Below are 12,500 nucleotides of genomic sequence, written 5' to 3'. Positions count from 1 at the left end.
CCTTATTTGAACCTTCTCACCTTCTCTGTCCTGTCCCAGGGCTTATAATTCTTTCTGTCTGACGACAAGCAGCAGCAGCAGCAGCAGCAGCAGCAGCAGCAGCAGCAGCAGCAGCAGCAGCAGCAGCAGCAGCAGCAGCAGCAGCAGCAGCAGCAGCAGCAACAGAATAAGAGAAGTAAAATAAAAAACTTTCACACCTGCGGTCATACCACCCTGAAAGCGCCTGATCTCGGAAGCTAAGCAGGGTTGGGCCTGGTTAGTACCTGGATGGGAGACCGCCTGGGAATACCAGGTGTTGTAGGCTTTTAATTTTTTCTCACAGTCCGGGGAGAGCTTTTTGCCATGTGTTTCTTGCTCATCATCAAAGCTTTAAACCCTTATTTGAACCTTCTCACCTTCTCTGTCCTGTCCCAGGGCTTATAATTCTTTTTGTCTGACGACAAGCAGCAGCAGCAGCAGCAGCAGCAGCAGCAGCAGCAGCAGCAGCAGCAACAGAATAAGAGAAGTAAAATAAAAAACTTTCACACCTGCGGCCATACAACCCTGAAAGCGCCCGATCTCGTCTGATCTTGGAAGCTAAGCAGGGTTGGGCCTGGTTAGTGCCTGGATGGGAGACCACCTGGGAATACCAGGTGTTGTAGGCTTTTAATTTTTTCTCACAGTCCGGGGAGAGCTTTTTGCCATGTGTTTCTTGCTCATCATCAAAGCTTTAAACCCTTATTTGAACCTTCTCACCTTCTCTGTCCTGTCCCAGGGCTTATAATTCTTTCTGTCTGACGACAAGCAGCAGCAGCAGCAGCAGCAGCAGCAGCAGCAGAATAAGAGAAGTAAAATAAAAAACTTTCACACCTGCGGCCATACCACCCTGAAAGCGCCTGATCTCGTCTGATCTCGGAAGCTAAGCAGGGTTGGGCCTGGTTAGTACCTGGATGGGAGACCGCCTGGGAATACCAGGTGTTGTAGGCTTTTAATTTTTTCTCACAGTCCGGGGAGAGCTTTTTGCCATGTGTTTCTTGCTCATCATCAAAGCTTTAAACCCTTATTTGAACCTTCTCACCTTCTCTGTCCTGTCCCAGGGCTTATAATTCTTTTTGTCTGACGACAAGCAGCAGCAGCAGCAGCAGCAGCAGCAGCAGCAGCAGCAGCAGCAGCAGCAACAGAATAAGAGAAGTAAAATAAAAAACTTTCACACCTGCGGCCATACAACCCTGAAAGCGCCCGATCTCGTCTGATCTCGGAAGCTAAGCAGGGTTGGGCCTGGTTAGTACCTGGATGGGAGACCGCCTGGGAATACCAGGTGTTGTAGGCTTTAAATTTTTTCTCACAGTCGGGGAGAGCTTTTTGCCATGTGTTTCTTGCTCATCATCAAAGCTTTAAACCCTTATTTGAACCTTCTCACCTTCTCTGTCCTGTCCCAGGGCTTATAATTCTTTTTGTCTGACGACAAGCAGCAGCAGCAGCAGCAGCAGCAGCAGCAGCAGCAGCAGCAGCAGCAGCAGCAGAATAAGAGAAGTAAAATAAAAAAATTTCACACCTGCGGCCACACCACCCTGAAAGCGCCCGATCTCGTCTGATCTTGGAAGCTAAGCAGGGTTGGGCCTGGTTAGTACCTGGATGGGAGACCGCCTGGGAATACCAGGTGTTGTAGGCTTTTAATTTTTTCTCACAGTCCGGGGAGAGCTTTTTGCCATGTGTTTCTTGCTCATCATCAAAGCTTTAAACCCTTATTTGAACCTTCTCACCTTCTCTGTCCTGTCCCAGGGCTTATAATTCTTTCTGTCTGACGACAAGCAGCAGCAGCAGCAGCAGCAGCAGCAGCAGCAGCAGCAGCAGCAGCAACAGAATAAGAGAAGTAAAATAAAGAACTTTCACACCTGCGGCCATACCACCCTGAAAGCGCCTGATCTCGTAAGCTAAGCAGGGTTGGGCCTGGTTAGTACCTGGATGGGAGACCGCCTGGGAATACCAGGTGTTGTAGGCTTTTAATTTTTTCTCACAGTCCGGGGAGAGCTTTTTGCCATGTGTTTCTTGCTCATCATCAAAGCTTTAAACCCTTATTTGAACCTTCTCACCTTCTCTGTCCTGTCCCAGGGCTTATAATTCTTTTTGTCTGACGACAAGCAGCAGCAGCAGCAGCAGCAGCAGCAGCAGCAGCAGCAGCAGCAGCAACAGCAACAGCAACAGAATAAGAGAAGTAAAATAAAAAACTTTCACACCTGCAGCCATACCACCCTGAAAGCGCCCGATCTCAGAAGCTAAGCAGGGTTGGGCCTGGTTAGTACCTGGATGGGAGACCGCCTGGGAATACCAGGTGTTGTAGGCTTTTTCTTTTCTCACAGTCCGGGGAGAGCTTTTTGCCATGTGTTTCTTGCTCATCATGAAAGCTTTAAACCCTTATTTGAACCTTCTCACCTTCTCTGTCCTGTCCCAGGGCTTATAATTCTTTCTGTCTGACGACAAGCAGCAGCAGCAGCAGCAGCAGCAGCAGCAGCAGCAGCAGCAGCAGCAGCAGCAGCAGCAGCAGCAGAATAAGAGAAGTAAAATAAAAAACTTTCACACCTGCGGCCATACCACCCTGAAAGCGCCCGATCTCGTCTGATCTTGGACGCTAAGCAGGGTTGGGCCTGGTTAGTACCTGGATGGGAGACCGCCTGGGAATACCAGGTGTTGTAGGCTTTTAATTTTATCTCACAGTCCGGGGAGAGCTTTTTGCCATGTGTTTCTTGCTCATCATCAAAGCTTTAAACCCTTATTTGAACCTTCTCACCTTCTCTGTCCTGTCCCAGGGCTTATAATTCTTTCTGTCTGACGACAAGCAGCAGCAGCAGCAGAAGCAGCAGCAGCAGCAGCAGCAGCAGCAGCAGCAGCAGCAGAAGAATAAGAGAAGTAAAATAAAAAACTTTCACACCTGCGGCCATACCACCCTGAAAGCGCCCGATCTCGTCTGATCTCGGAAGCTAAGCAGGGTTGCGCCTGGTTAGTACCTGGATGGGAGACCGCCTGGGAATACCAGGTGTTGTAGGCTTTTAATTTTTTCTCACAGTCCGGGGAGAGCTTTTTGCCATGTGTTTCTTGCTCATCATCAAAGCTTTAAACCCTTATTTGAACCTTCTCACCTTCTCTGTCCTGTCCCAGGGCTTATAATTCTTTTTGTCTGACGACAAGCAGCAGCAGCAGCAGCAGCAGCAGCAGCAGCAGCAGCAGCAGCAGCAGCAGCAGCAGCAGCAACAGAATAAGAGAAGTAAAATAAAAAACTTTCACACCTGCGGCCATACCACCCTGAAAGCGCCCGATCTCGTCTGATCTCGGAAGCTAAGCAGGGTTGGGCCTGGTTAGTACCTGGATGGGAGACCGCCTGGGAATACCAGGTGTTGTAGGCTTTTAATTTTTTCTCACAGTCCGGGGAGAGCTTTTTGCCATGTGTTTCTTGCTCATCATCAAAGCTTTAAACCCTTATTTGAACCTTCTCACCTTCTCTGTCCTGTCCCAGGGCTTATAATTCTTTTTGTCTGACGACAAGCAGCAGCAGCAGCAGCAGCAGCAGCAGCAGCAGCAGCAGCAGCAGCAGCAGCAGCAGCAACAGAATAAGAGAAGTAAAATAAAAAACTTTCACACCACCGGCCATACAAACCTGAAAGCGCCTGATCTCGTCTGATCTTGGAAGCTAAGCAGGGTTGGGCCTGGTTAGTACCTGGATGGGAGACCGCCTGGGAATACCAGGTGTTGTAGGCATTTAATTTTTTCTCACAGTCCGGGGAGAGCTTTTTGCCATGTGTTTCTTGCTCATCATCAAAGCTTTAAACCCTTATTTGAACCTTCTCACCTTCTCTGTCCTGTCCCAGGGCTTATAATTCTTTCTGTCTGACGACAAGCAGCAGCAGCAGCAGCAGCAGCAGCAGCAGCAGCAGCAGCAGCAGCAGCAGCAGCAGCAGCAGCAACAGAATAAGAGAAGTAAAATAAAAAACTTTCACACCTGCGGTCATACCACCCTGAAAGCGCCCGATCTCGTCTGATCTCGGAAGCTAAGCAGGGTTGGGCCTGGTTAGTACCTGGATGGGAGACCGCCTGGGAATACCAGGTGTTGTAGGCTTTTAATTTTTTCTCACAGTCCGGGGAGAGCTTTTTGCCATGTGTTTCTTGCTCATCATCAAAGCTTTAAACCCTTATTTGAACCTTCTCACCTTCTCTGTCCTGTCCCAGGGCTTATAATTCTTTTTGTCTGACGACAAGCAGCAGCAGCAGCAGCAGCAGCAGCAGCAGCAGCAGCAGCAGCAGCAGCAGCAGCAGCAGCAGCAGCAGCAGCAGCAGCAGCAGCAGCAGCAGCAGCAGCAGCAGCAGCAACAGAATAAGAGAAGTAAAATAAAGAACTTTCACACCTGCGGCCATACCACCCTGAAAGCGCCTGATCTCGGAAGCTAAGCAGGGTTGGGCCTGGTTAGTACCTGGATGGGAGACCGCCTGGGAATACCAGGTGTTGTAGGCTTTTAATATTTTCTCACAGTCCGGGGAGAGCTTTTTGCGATGTGTTTCTTGCTCATCATCAAAGCTTTAAACCCTTATTTGAACCTTCTCACCTTCTCTGTCCTGTCCCAGGGCTTATAATTCTTTTTGTCTGACGACAAGCAGCAGCAGCAGCAGCAGCAGCAGCAGCAGCAGCAGCAGCAGCAGCAGCAGCAACAGAATAAGAGAAGTAAAATTAAAAACTTTCACACCTGCGGCCATACAACCCTGAAAGCGCCCGATCTCGTCTGATCTCGGAAGCTAAGCAGGGTTGGGCCTGGTTAGTACCTGGATGGGAGACCGCCTGGGAATACCAGGTGTTGTAGGCTTTAAATTTTTTCTCACAGTCCGGGGAGAGCTTTTTGCCATGTGTTTCTTGCTCATCATCAAAGCTTTAAACCCTTATTTGAACCTTCTCACCTTCTCTGTCCTGTCCCAGGGCTTATAATTCTTTTTGTCTGACGACAAGCAGCAGCAGCAGCAGCAGCAGCAGCAGCAGCAGCAGCAGCAACAGAATAAGAGAAGTAAAATAAAAAACTTTCACACCTGCGGCCATACCACCCTGAAAGCGCCCGATCTCGTCTGATCTCGGAAGCTAAGCAGGGTTGGGCCTGGTTAGTACCTGGATGGGAGACCGCCTGGGAATACCAGGTGTTGTAGGCTTTTAATTTTTTCTCACAGTCCGGGGAGAGCTTTTTGCCATGTGTTTCTTGCTCATCATCAAAGCTTTAAACCCTTATTTGAACCTTCTCACCTTCTCTGTCCTGTCCCAGGGCTTATAATTCTTTTTGTCTGACGACAAGCAGCAGCAGCAGCAGCAGCAGCAGCAGCAGCAGCAGCAGCAGCAGCAGCAGCAGCAACAGAATAAGAGAAGTAAAATAAAAAACTTTCACACCTGCGGCCATATCACCCTGAAAGCGCCCGATCTCGTCTGATCTCGGAAGCTAAGCAGGGTTGGGCCTGGTTAGTACCTGGATGGGAGACCGCCTGGGAATACCAGGTGTTGTAGGCTTTTAATTTTTTCTCACAGTCCGGGGAGAGCTTTTTGCCATGTGTTTCTTGCTCATCATCAAAGCTTTAAACCCTTATTTGAACCTTCTCACCTTCTCTGTCCTGTCCCAGGGCTTATAATTCTTTCTGTCTGACGACAAGCAGCAGCAGCAGCAGCAGCAGCAGCAGCAGCAGCAGCAGCAGCAGCAGCAGCAGCAGCAGCAGCAGCAGCAGCAGCAGCAGCAGCAGCAACAGAATAAGAAAAGTAAAATAAAGAGCTTTCACACCTGCGGCCATACCACCCTGAAAGCGCCTGATCTCGGAAGCTAAGCAGGGTTGGGCCTGGTTAGTACCTGGATGGGAGACCGCCTGGGAATACCAGGTGTTGTAGGCTTTTTCTTTTCTCACAGTCCGGGGAGAGCTTTTTGCCATGTGTTTCTTGCTCATCATCAAAGCTTTAAACCCTTATTTGAACCTTCTCACCTTCTCTGTCCTGTCCCAGGGCTTATAATTCTTTCTGTCTGACGACAAGCAGCAGCAGCAGCAGCAGCAGCAGCAGCAGCAGCAGCAGCAGCAGCAGCAGCAGCAGCAGCAGCAGCAGCAGCAGCAGCAGCAGCAGCAGCAGCAGCAGCAGCAGCAGCAACAGAATAAGAGAAGTAAAATAAAGAACTTTCACACCTGCGGCCATACCACCCTGAAAGCGCCTGATCTCGGAAGCTAAGCAGGGTTGGGCCTGGTTAGTACCTGGATGGGAGACCGCCTGGGAATACCAGGTGTTGTAGGCTTTTAATATTTTCTCACAGTCCGGGGAGAGCTTTTTGCGATGTGTTTCTTGCTCATCATCAAAGCTTTAAACCCTTATTTGAACCTTCTCACCTTCTCTGTCCTGTCCCAGGGCTTATAATTCTTTTTGTCTGACGACAAGCAGCAGCAGCAGCAGCAGCAGCAGCAGCAGCAGCAGCAGCAGCAGCAGCAGCAGCAGCAGCAACAGAATAAGAGAAGTAAAATTAAAAACTTTCACACCTGCGGCCATACAACCCTGAAAGCGCCCGATCTCGTCTGATCTCGGAAGCTAAGCAGGGTTGGGCCTGGTTAGTACCTGGATGGGAGACCGCCTGGGAATACCAGGTGTTGTAGGCTTTAAATTTTTTCTCACAGTCCGGGGAGAGCTTTTTGCCATGTGTTTCTTGCTCATCATCAAAGCTTTAAACCCTTATTTGAACCTTCTCACCTTCTCTGTCCTGTCCCAGGGCTTATAATTCTTTTTGTCTGACGACAAGCAGCAGCAGCAGCAGCAGCAGCAGCAGCAGCAGCAGCAGCAACAGAATAAGAGAAGTAAAATAAAAAACTTTCACACCTGCGGCCATACCACCCTGAAAGCGCCCGATCTCGTCTGATCTCGGAAGCTAAGCAGGGTTGGGCCTGGTTAGTACCTGGATGGGAGACCGCCTGGGAATACCAGGTGTTGTAGGCTTTTAATTTTTTCTCACAGTCCGGGGAGAGCTTTTTGCCATGTGTTTCTTGCTCATCATCAAAGCTTTAAACCCTTATTTGAACCTTCTCACCTTCTCTGTCCTGTCCCAGGGCTTATAATTCTTTTTGTCTGACGACAAGCAGCAGCAGCAGCAGCAGCAGCAGCAGCAGCAGCAGCAGCAGCAGCAACAGAATAAGAGAAGTAAAATAAAAAACTTTCACACCTGCGGCCATATCACCCTGAAAGCGCCCGATCTCGTCTGATCTCGGAAGCTAAGCAGGGTTGGGCCTGGTTAGTACCTGGATGGGAGACCGCCTGGGAATACCAGGTGTTGTAGGCTTTTAATTTTTTCTCACAGTCCGGGGAGAGCTTTTTGCCATGTGTTTCTTGCTCATCATCAAAGCTTTAAACCCTTATTTGAACCTTCTCACCTTCTCTGTCCTGTCCCAGGGCTTATAATTCTTTCTGTCTGACGACAAGCAGCAGCAGCAGCAGCAGCAGCAGCAGCAGCAGCAGCAGCAGCAGCAGCAGCAGCAGCAGCAGCAGCAGCAGCAGCAGCAGCAGCAGCAACAGAATAAGAAAAGTAAAATAAAGAGCTTTCACACCTGCGGCCATACCACCCTGAAAGCGCCTGATCTCGGAAGCTAAGCAGGGTTGGGCCTGGTTAGTACCTGGATGGGAGACCGCCTGGGAATACCAGGTGTTGTAGGCTTTTTCTTTTCTCACAGTCCGGGGAGAGCTTTTTGCCATGTGTTTCTTGCTCATCATCAAAGCTTTAAACCCTTATTTGAACCTTCTCACCTTCTCTGTCCTGTCCCAGGGCTTATAATTCTTTCTGTCTGACGACAAGCAGCAGCAGCAGCAGCAGCAGCAGCAGCAGCAGCAGCAACAGCAACAGAATAAGAGAAGTAAAATAAAAAACTTTCACACCTGCGGCCATACCACCCTGAAAGTGCCCGATCTTGTCTGATCTCGGAAGCTAAGCAGGGTTGGGCCTGGTTAGTACCTGGATGGGAGACTGCCTGGGAATACCAGGTGTTGTAGGCTTTTTCTTTTCTCACAGTCCGGGGAGAGCTTTTTGCCATGTGTTTCTTGCTCATCATCAAAGCTTTAAACCCTTATTTGAACCTTCTCACCTTCTCTGTCCTGTCCCAGGGCTTATAATTCTTTCTGTCTGACGACAAGCAGCAGCAGCAGCAGCAGCAGCAGCAGCAGCAGCAGCAGCAGCAGCAGCAGCAGCAGAATAAGAGAAGTAAAATAAAAAACTTTCACACCTGCGGCCATACCACCCTGAAAGCGCCCGATCTCGTCTGATCTCGGAAGCTAAGCAGGTTTGGGCCTGGTTAGTACCTGGATGGGAGACCGCCTGGGAATACCAGGTGTTGTAGGCTTTTAATTTTTTCTCACAGTCCGGGGAGAGCTTTTTGCCATGTGTTTCTTGCTCATCATCAAAGCTTTAAACCCTTATTTGAACCTTCTCACCTTCTCTGTCCTGTCCCAGGGCTTATAATTCTTTTTGTCTGACGACAAGCAGCAGCAGCAGCAGCAGCAGCAGCAGCAGCAGCAGCAGCAGCAGCAACAGAGTAAGAGAAGTAAAATAAAAAACTTTCACACCTGCAGCCATATCACCCTGAAAGCGCCCGATCTCGTCAGATCTCGGAAGCTAAGCAGGGTTGGGCCTGGTTAGTACCTGGATGGGAGACCGCCTGGGAATACCAGGTGTTGTGGGCTTTTAATTTTTTCTCACAGTCCGGGGAGAGCTTTTTGCCATGTGTTTCTTGCTCATCATCAAAGCTTTAAACCCTTATTTGAACCTTCTCACCTTCTCTGTCCTGTCCCAGGGCTTATAATTCTTTCTGTCTGACGACAAGCAGCAGCAGCAGCAGCAGCAGCAGCAGCAGCAGCAACAGAATAAGAGAAGTAAAATAAAAAACTTTCACACCTGCGGCCATACCACCCTGAAAGCGCCCGATCTCGTCTGATCTCGGAAGCTAAGCAGGGTTGGGCCTGGTTAGTACCTGGATGGGATACCGCCTGGGAATATCAGGTGTTGTAGGCTTTTAATTTTTTCTCACAGTCCGGGGAGAGCTTTTTGCCATGTGTTTCTTGCTCATCATCAAAGCTTTAAACCCTTATTTGAACCTTCTCACCTTCTCTGTCCTGTCCCAGGGCTTATAATTCTTTCTGTCTGACGACAAGCAGCAGCAGCAGCAGCAGCAGCAGCAGCAGCAGCAGCAGCAGCAGCAGCAGCAGCAGCAGCAGCAACAGCAACAGAATAAGAGAAGTAAAATAAAAAACTTTCACACCTTCGGCCATACCACCCTGAAAGCGCCCGATCTCCTCTGATCTCGGAAGCTAAGCAGGGTTGGGCCTGGTTAGTACCTGGATGGGAGACCGCCTGGGAATACCAGGTGTTGTAGGCTTTTTCTTTTCTCACAGTCCGGGGAGAGCTTTTTGCCATGTGTTTCTTGCTCATCATCAAAGCTTTAAACCCTTATTTGAACCTTCTCACCTTCTCTGTCCTGTCCCAGGGCTTATAATTCTTTCTGTCTGACGACAAGCAGCAGCAGCAGCAGCAGCAGCAGCAGCAGCAGCAGCAGCAGCAGCAGCAGCAGCAGCAGAATAAGAGAAGTAAAATAAAAAGCTTTCACACCTGCGGCCATACCACCCTGAAAGCGCCCGATCTCGTCTGATCTCGGAAGCTAAGCAGGGTTGGGCCTGGTTAGTACCTGGATGGGAGACCGCCTGGGAATACCAGGTGTTGTAGGCTTTTAATTTTTTCTCACAGTCCGGGGAGAGCTTTTTGCCATGTGTTTCTTGCTCATCATCAAAGCTTTAAACCCTTATTTGAACCTTCTCACCTTCTCTGTCCTGTCCCAGGGCTTATAATTCTTTTTGTCTGACGACAAGCAGCAGCAGCAGCAGCAGCAGCAGCAGCAGCAGCAGCAGCAGCAGCAACAGAATAAGAGAAGTAAAATAAAAAACTTTCACACCTGCGGCCATACCACCCTGAAAGCGCCCGATCTCGTCTGATCTCGGAAGCTAAGCGGCGTTGGGCCTGGTTACTACCTGGATGGGAGACCGCCTGGGAATACCAGGTGTTGTAGGCTTTTAATTTTTTCTCACAGTCCGGGAAGAGCTTTTTGCCATGTGTTTCTTGCTCATCATCAAAGCTTTAAACCCTTATTTGAACCTTCTCACCTTCTCTGTCCTGTCCCAGGGCTTATAATTCTTTCTGTCTGACGACAAGCAGCAGCAGCAGCAGCAGCAGCAGCAGCAGCAGCAGCAGCAGCAGCAGCAGCAGCAGCAGCAGCAGCAGAAGAATAAGAGAAGTAAAATAAAAAACTTTCACACCTGCGGCCATACCACCCTGAAAGCGCCTGATCTCGGAAGCTAAGCAGGGTTGGGCCTGGTTAGTACCTGGATGGGAGACTGCCTGGGAATACCAGGTGTTGTAGGCTTTTTCTTTTCTCACAGTCCGGGGAGAGCTTTTTGCCATGTGTTTCTTGCTCATCATCAAAGCTTTAAACCCTTATTTGAACCTTCTCACCTTCTCTGTCCTGTCCCAGGGCTTATAATTCTTTCTGTCTGACGACAAGCAGCAGCAGCAGCAGCAGCAGCAACAGAATAAGAGAAGTAAAATAAAGAACTTTCACACCTGCGGCCATACCACCCTGAAAGCGCCTGATCTCGGAAGCTAAGCAGGGTTGGCCCTGGTTAGTACCTGAATGGGAGACCGCCTGGGAATACCAGGTGTTGTAGGCTTTTAATTTTTTCTCACAGTCCGGGGAGAGCTTTGTGCCATGTGTTTCTTGCTCATCATCAAAGCTTTAAACCCTTATTTGAACCTTCTCACCTTCTCTGTCCTGTCCCAGGGCTTATAATTCTTTTTGTCTGACGACAAGCAGCAGCAGCAGCAGAAGCAGCAGCAGCAGCAGCAGCAGCAGCAGCAGCAGCAGCAGCAGCAACAGAATAAGAGAAGTAAAATAAAAAACTTTCACACCTGCGGCCATACCACCCTGAAAGCGCCCGATCTCGTCTGATCTTGGAAGCTAAGCAGTGTTGGGCCTGGTTAGTACCTGGATGGGAGACCGCCTGGGAATACCAGGTGTTGTAGGCTTTTAATTTTTTCTCACAGTCCGGGGAGAGCTTTTTGCCATGTGTTTCTTGCTCATCATCAAAGCTTTAAACCCTTATTTGAACCTTCTCACCTTCTCTGTCCTGTCCCAGGGCTTATAATTCTTTCTGTCTGACGACAAGCAGCAGCAGCAGCAGCAGCAGCAGCAGCAGCAACAGAATAAGAGAAGTAAAATAAAGAACTTTCACACCTGCGGCCATACCACCCTGAAAGCGCCCGATCTCGTCTGATCTCGGAAGCTAAGCAGGGTTGGGCCTGGTTAGTACCTGGATGGGAGACCGCCTGGGAATACCAGGTGTTGTAGCCTTTTAATTTTTTCTCACAGTCCGGGGAGAGCTTTTTGCCATGTGTTTCTTGCTCATCATCAAAGCTTTAAACCCTTATTTGAACCTTCTCACCTTCTCTGTCCTGTCCCAGGGCTTATAATTCTTTCTGTCTGACGACAAGCAGCAGCAGCAGCAGCAGCAGCAGCAGCAGCAGCAACAGAATAAGAGTAGTAAAATAAAGAACTTTCACACCTGCGGCCATACCACACTGAAAGCGCCCGATCTCGTCTGATCTCGGAAGCTAAGCAGGGTTGGGCCTGGTTAGTACCTGGATGGGAGACCGCCTGGGAATACCAGGTGTTGTTGGCTTTTAATTTTTTCTCACAGTCCGGGGAGAGCTTTTTGCCATGTGTTTCTTGCTCATCATCAAAGCTTTAAACCCTTATTTGAACCTTCTCACCTTCTCTGTCCTGTCCCAGGGCTTATAATTCTTTCTGTCTGACGACAAGCAGCAGCAGCAGCAGCAGCAGCAGCAGCAACAGAATAAGAAAAGTAAAATAAAGAGCTTTCACACCTGCGTCCATACCACCCTGAAAGCGCCTGATCTCGTCTGATTTCGGAAGCTAAGCAGGGTTGGGCCTGGTTAGTACCTGGATGGGAGACCGCCTGGGAATACCAGGTGTTGTAGGCTTTTTCTTTTCTCACAGTCCGGGGAGAGCTTTTTGCCATGTGTTTCTTGCTCATCATCAAAGCTTTAAACCCTTATTTGAACCTTCTCACCTTCTCTGTCCTGTCCCAGGGCTTATAATTCTTTCTGTCTGACGACAAGCAGCAGCAGCAGCAGCAGCAGCAGCAGCAGCAGCAGCAGCAGCAGCAGCAGCAGAATAAGAGAAGTAAAATAAAAAACTTTCACACCTGCGGCCATACCACCCTGAAAGCGCCCGATCTCGTCTGATCTCGGAAGCTAAGCAGGGTTGGGCCTGGTTAGTACCTGGATGGGAGACCGCCTGGGAATACCAGGTGTTGTAGGCTTTTAATTTTTTCTCACAGTCCGGGGAGAGCTTTTTGCCATGTGTTTCTTGCTCATCATCAAAGCTTTAAACCCTTATTTGAACCTTCTCACCTTCTCTGT

At 49.3% G+C, this 12,500-nt stretch overlaps 26 non-coding genes and 10 pseudogenes across 26 annotated transcripts; all 36 read left to right on the top strand.

Annotated features, from left to right (window-relative positions):
- The first annotated feature begins 195 nt into the window (after positions 1–195).
- LOC128487382 (uncharacterized) lies at positions 196–304 on the top strand (annotated as a pseudogene).
- A 221-nt stretch (positions 305–525) lies between these two features.
- LOC128486867 (5S ribosomal RNA) lies at positions 526–644 on the top strand. Its single transcript, XR_008353140.1, has one exon. It is a non-coding gene; the product is annotated as a 5S ribosomal RNA (ribosomal RNA).
- A 203-nt stretch (positions 645–847) lies between these two features.
- LOC128485004 (5S ribosomal RNA) lies at positions 848–966 on the top strand. Its single transcript, XR_008351361.1, has one exon. It is a non-coding gene; the product is annotated as a 5S ribosomal RNA (ribosomal RNA).
- A 224-nt stretch (positions 967–1,190) lies between these two features.
- On the top strand, positions 1,191–1,309 carry LOC128486006 (5S ribosomal RNA). The gene has a single exon (XR_008352328.1). It is a non-coding gene; the product is annotated as a 5S ribosomal RNA (ribosomal RNA).
- A 223-nt stretch (positions 1,310–1,532) lies between these two features.
- On the top strand, positions 1,533–1,651 carry LOC128486119 (5S ribosomal RNA). Its single transcript, XR_008352434.1, has one exon. It is a non-coding gene; the product is annotated as a 5S ribosomal RNA (ribosomal RNA).
- Positions 1,652–1,872: 221 nt separating this feature from the next.
- LOC128487632 (uncharacterized) lies at positions 1,873–1,981 on the top strand (annotated as a pseudogene).
- A 233-nt stretch (positions 1,982–2,214) lies between these two features.
- On the top strand, positions 2,215–2,323 carry LOC128487441 (uncharacterized; annotated as a pseudogene).
- Positions 2,324–2,557: 234 nt separating this feature from the next.
- On the top strand, positions 2,558–2,676 carry LOC128486197 (5S ribosomal RNA). The gene has a single exon (XR_008352508.1). It is a non-coding gene; the product is annotated as a 5S ribosomal RNA (ribosomal RNA).
- Positions 2,677–2,906: 230 nt separating this feature from the next.
- LOC128486167 (5S ribosomal RNA) lies at positions 2,907–3,025 on the top strand. Its single transcript, XR_008352480.1, has one exon. It is a non-coding gene; the product is annotated as a 5S ribosomal RNA (ribosomal RNA).
- Positions 3,026–3,261: 236 nt separating this feature from the next.
- On the top strand, positions 3,262–3,380 carry LOC128488014 (5S ribosomal RNA). Its single transcript, XR_008353456.1, has one exon. It is a non-coding gene; the product is annotated as a 5S ribosomal RNA (ribosomal RNA).
- Positions 3,381–3,613: 233 nt separating this feature from the next.
- LOC128487582 (uncharacterized) lies at positions 3,614–3,732 on the top strand (annotated as a pseudogene).
- Positions 3,733–3,971: 239 nt separating this feature from the next.
- On the top strand, positions 3,972–4,090 carry LOC128484863 (5S ribosomal RNA). The gene has a single exon (XR_008351227.1). It is a non-coding gene; the product is annotated as a 5S ribosomal RNA (ribosomal RNA).
- A 284-nt stretch (positions 4,091–4,374) lies between these two features.
- LOC128487257 (uncharacterized) lies at positions 4,375–4,483 on the top strand (annotated as a pseudogene).
- A 227-nt stretch (positions 4,484–4,710) lies between these two features.
- LOC128486004 (5S ribosomal RNA) lies at positions 4,711–4,829 on the top strand. Its single transcript, XR_008352326.1, has one exon. It is a non-coding gene; the product is annotated as a 5S ribosomal RNA (ribosomal RNA).
- Positions 4,830–5,044: 215 nt separating this feature from the next.
- Positions 5,045–5,163, top strand: LOC128488002 (5S ribosomal RNA). Its single transcript, XR_008353445.1, has one exon. It is a non-coding gene; the product is annotated as a 5S ribosomal RNA (ribosomal RNA).
- A 230-nt stretch (positions 5,164–5,393) lies between these two features.
- LOC128485077 (5S ribosomal RNA) lies at positions 5,394–5,512 on the top strand. Its single transcript, XR_008351431.1, has one exon. It is a non-coding gene; the product is annotated as a 5S ribosomal RNA (ribosomal RNA).
- A 263-nt stretch (positions 5,513–5,775) lies between these two features.
- Positions 5,776–5,884, top strand: LOC128487256 (uncharacterized; annotated as a pseudogene).
- A 282-nt stretch (positions 5,885–6,166) lies between these two features.
- Positions 6,167–6,275, top strand: LOC128487255 (uncharacterized; annotated as a pseudogene).
- A 236-nt stretch (positions 6,276–6,511) lies between these two features.
- On the top strand, positions 6,512–6,630 carry LOC128486003 (5S ribosomal RNA). The gene has a single exon (XR_008352325.1). It is a non-coding gene; the product is annotated as a 5S ribosomal RNA (ribosomal RNA).
- Positions 6,631–6,845: 215 nt separating this feature from the next.
- LOC128487990 (5S ribosomal RNA) lies at positions 6,846–6,964 on the top strand. Its single transcript, XR_008353434.1, has one exon. It is a non-coding gene; the product is annotated as a 5S ribosomal RNA (ribosomal RNA).
- A 221-nt stretch (positions 6,965–7,185) lies between these two features.
- Positions 7,186–7,304, top strand: LOC128485076 (5S ribosomal RNA). Its single transcript, XR_008351430.1, has one exon. It is a non-coding gene; the product is annotated as a 5S ribosomal RNA (ribosomal RNA).
- A 263-nt stretch (positions 7,305–7,567) lies between these two features.
- On the top strand, positions 7,568–7,676 carry LOC128487254 (uncharacterized; annotated as a pseudogene).
- A 216-nt stretch (positions 7,677–7,892) lies between these two features.
- LOC128486610 (5S ribosomal RNA) lies at positions 7,893–8,011 on the top strand. The gene has a single exon (XR_008352897.1). It is a non-coding gene; the product is annotated as a 5S ribosomal RNA (ribosomal RNA).
- Positions 8,012–8,236: 225 nt separating this feature from the next.
- LOC128485788 (5S ribosomal RNA) lies at positions 8,237–8,355 on the top strand. The gene has a single exon (XR_008352116.1). It is a non-coding gene; the product is annotated as a 5S ribosomal RNA (ribosomal RNA).
- Positions 8,356–8,576: 221 nt separating this feature from the next.
- On the top strand, positions 8,577–8,695 carry LOC128485811 (5S ribosomal RNA). Its single transcript, XR_008352138.1, has one exon. It is a non-coding gene; the product is annotated as a 5S ribosomal RNA (ribosomal RNA).
- A 209-nt stretch (positions 8,696–8,904) lies between these two features.
- LOC128485587 (5S ribosomal RNA) lies at positions 8,905–9,023 on the top strand. The gene has a single exon (XR_008351917.1). It is a non-coding gene; the product is annotated as a 5S ribosomal RNA (ribosomal RNA).
- Positions 9,024–9,268: 245 nt separating this feature from the next.
- Positions 9,269–9,387, top strand: LOC128485555 (5S ribosomal RNA). The gene has a single exon (XR_008351886.1). It is a non-coding gene; the product is annotated as a 5S ribosomal RNA (ribosomal RNA).
- A 228-nt stretch (positions 9,388–9,615) lies between these two features.
- LOC128487979 (5S ribosomal RNA) lies at positions 9,616–9,734 on the top strand. The gene has a single exon (XR_008353423.1). It is a non-coding gene; the product is annotated as a 5S ribosomal RNA (ribosomal RNA).
- A 221-nt stretch (positions 9,735–9,955) lies between these two features.
- LOC128486701 (5S ribosomal RNA) lies at positions 9,956–10,074 on the top strand. The gene has a single exon (XR_008352986.1). It is a non-coding gene; the product is annotated as a 5S ribosomal RNA (ribosomal RNA).
- Positions 10,075–10,316: 242 nt separating this feature from the next.
- On the top strand, positions 10,317–10,425 carry LOC128487493 (uncharacterized; annotated as a pseudogene).
- A 195-nt stretch (positions 10,426–10,620) lies between these two features.
- LOC128487698 (uncharacterized) lies at positions 10,621–10,729 on the top strand (annotated as a pseudogene).
- Positions 10,730–10,965: 236 nt separating this feature from the next.
- On the top strand, positions 10,966–11,084 carry LOC128486412 (5S ribosomal RNA). Its single transcript, XR_008352710.1, has one exon. It is a non-coding gene; the product is annotated as a 5S ribosomal RNA (ribosomal RNA).
- Positions 11,085–11,290: 206 nt separating this feature from the next.
- LOC128485668 (5S ribosomal RNA) lies at positions 11,291–11,409 on the top strand. The gene has a single exon (XR_008351996.1). It is a non-coding gene; the product is annotated as a 5S ribosomal RNA (ribosomal RNA).
- Positions 11,410–11,618: 209 nt separating this feature from the next.
- LOC128486279 (5S ribosomal RNA) lies at positions 11,619–11,737 on the top strand. The gene has a single exon (XR_008352585.1). It is a non-coding gene; the product is annotated as a 5S ribosomal RNA (ribosomal RNA).
- A 203-nt stretch (positions 11,738–11,940) lies between these two features.
- Positions 11,941–12,059, top strand: LOC128486282 (5S ribosomal RNA). Its single transcript, XR_008352587.1, has one exon. It is a non-coding gene; the product is annotated as a 5S ribosomal RNA (ribosomal RNA).
- A 222-nt stretch (positions 12,060–12,281) lies between these two features.
- On the top strand, positions 12,282–12,400 carry LOC128487967 (5S ribosomal RNA). Its single transcript, XR_008353412.1, has one exon. It is a non-coding gene; the product is annotated as a 5S ribosomal RNA (ribosomal RNA).
- Positions 12,401–12,500: the final 100 nt, after the last annotated feature.

This window comes from Spea bombifrons, chromosome 3 (genome assembly GCF_027358695.1).
Source record: "Spea bombifrons isolate aSpeBom1 chromosome 3, aSpeBom1.2.pri, whole genome shotgun sequence".
In the NCBI taxonomy this organism is placed as follows: domain Eukaryota; kingdom Metazoa; phylum Chordata; class Amphibia; order Anura; family Pelobatidae; genus Spea; species Spea bombifrons.
This window is presented reverse-complemented; position numbering and strand designations above follow the sequence as displayed.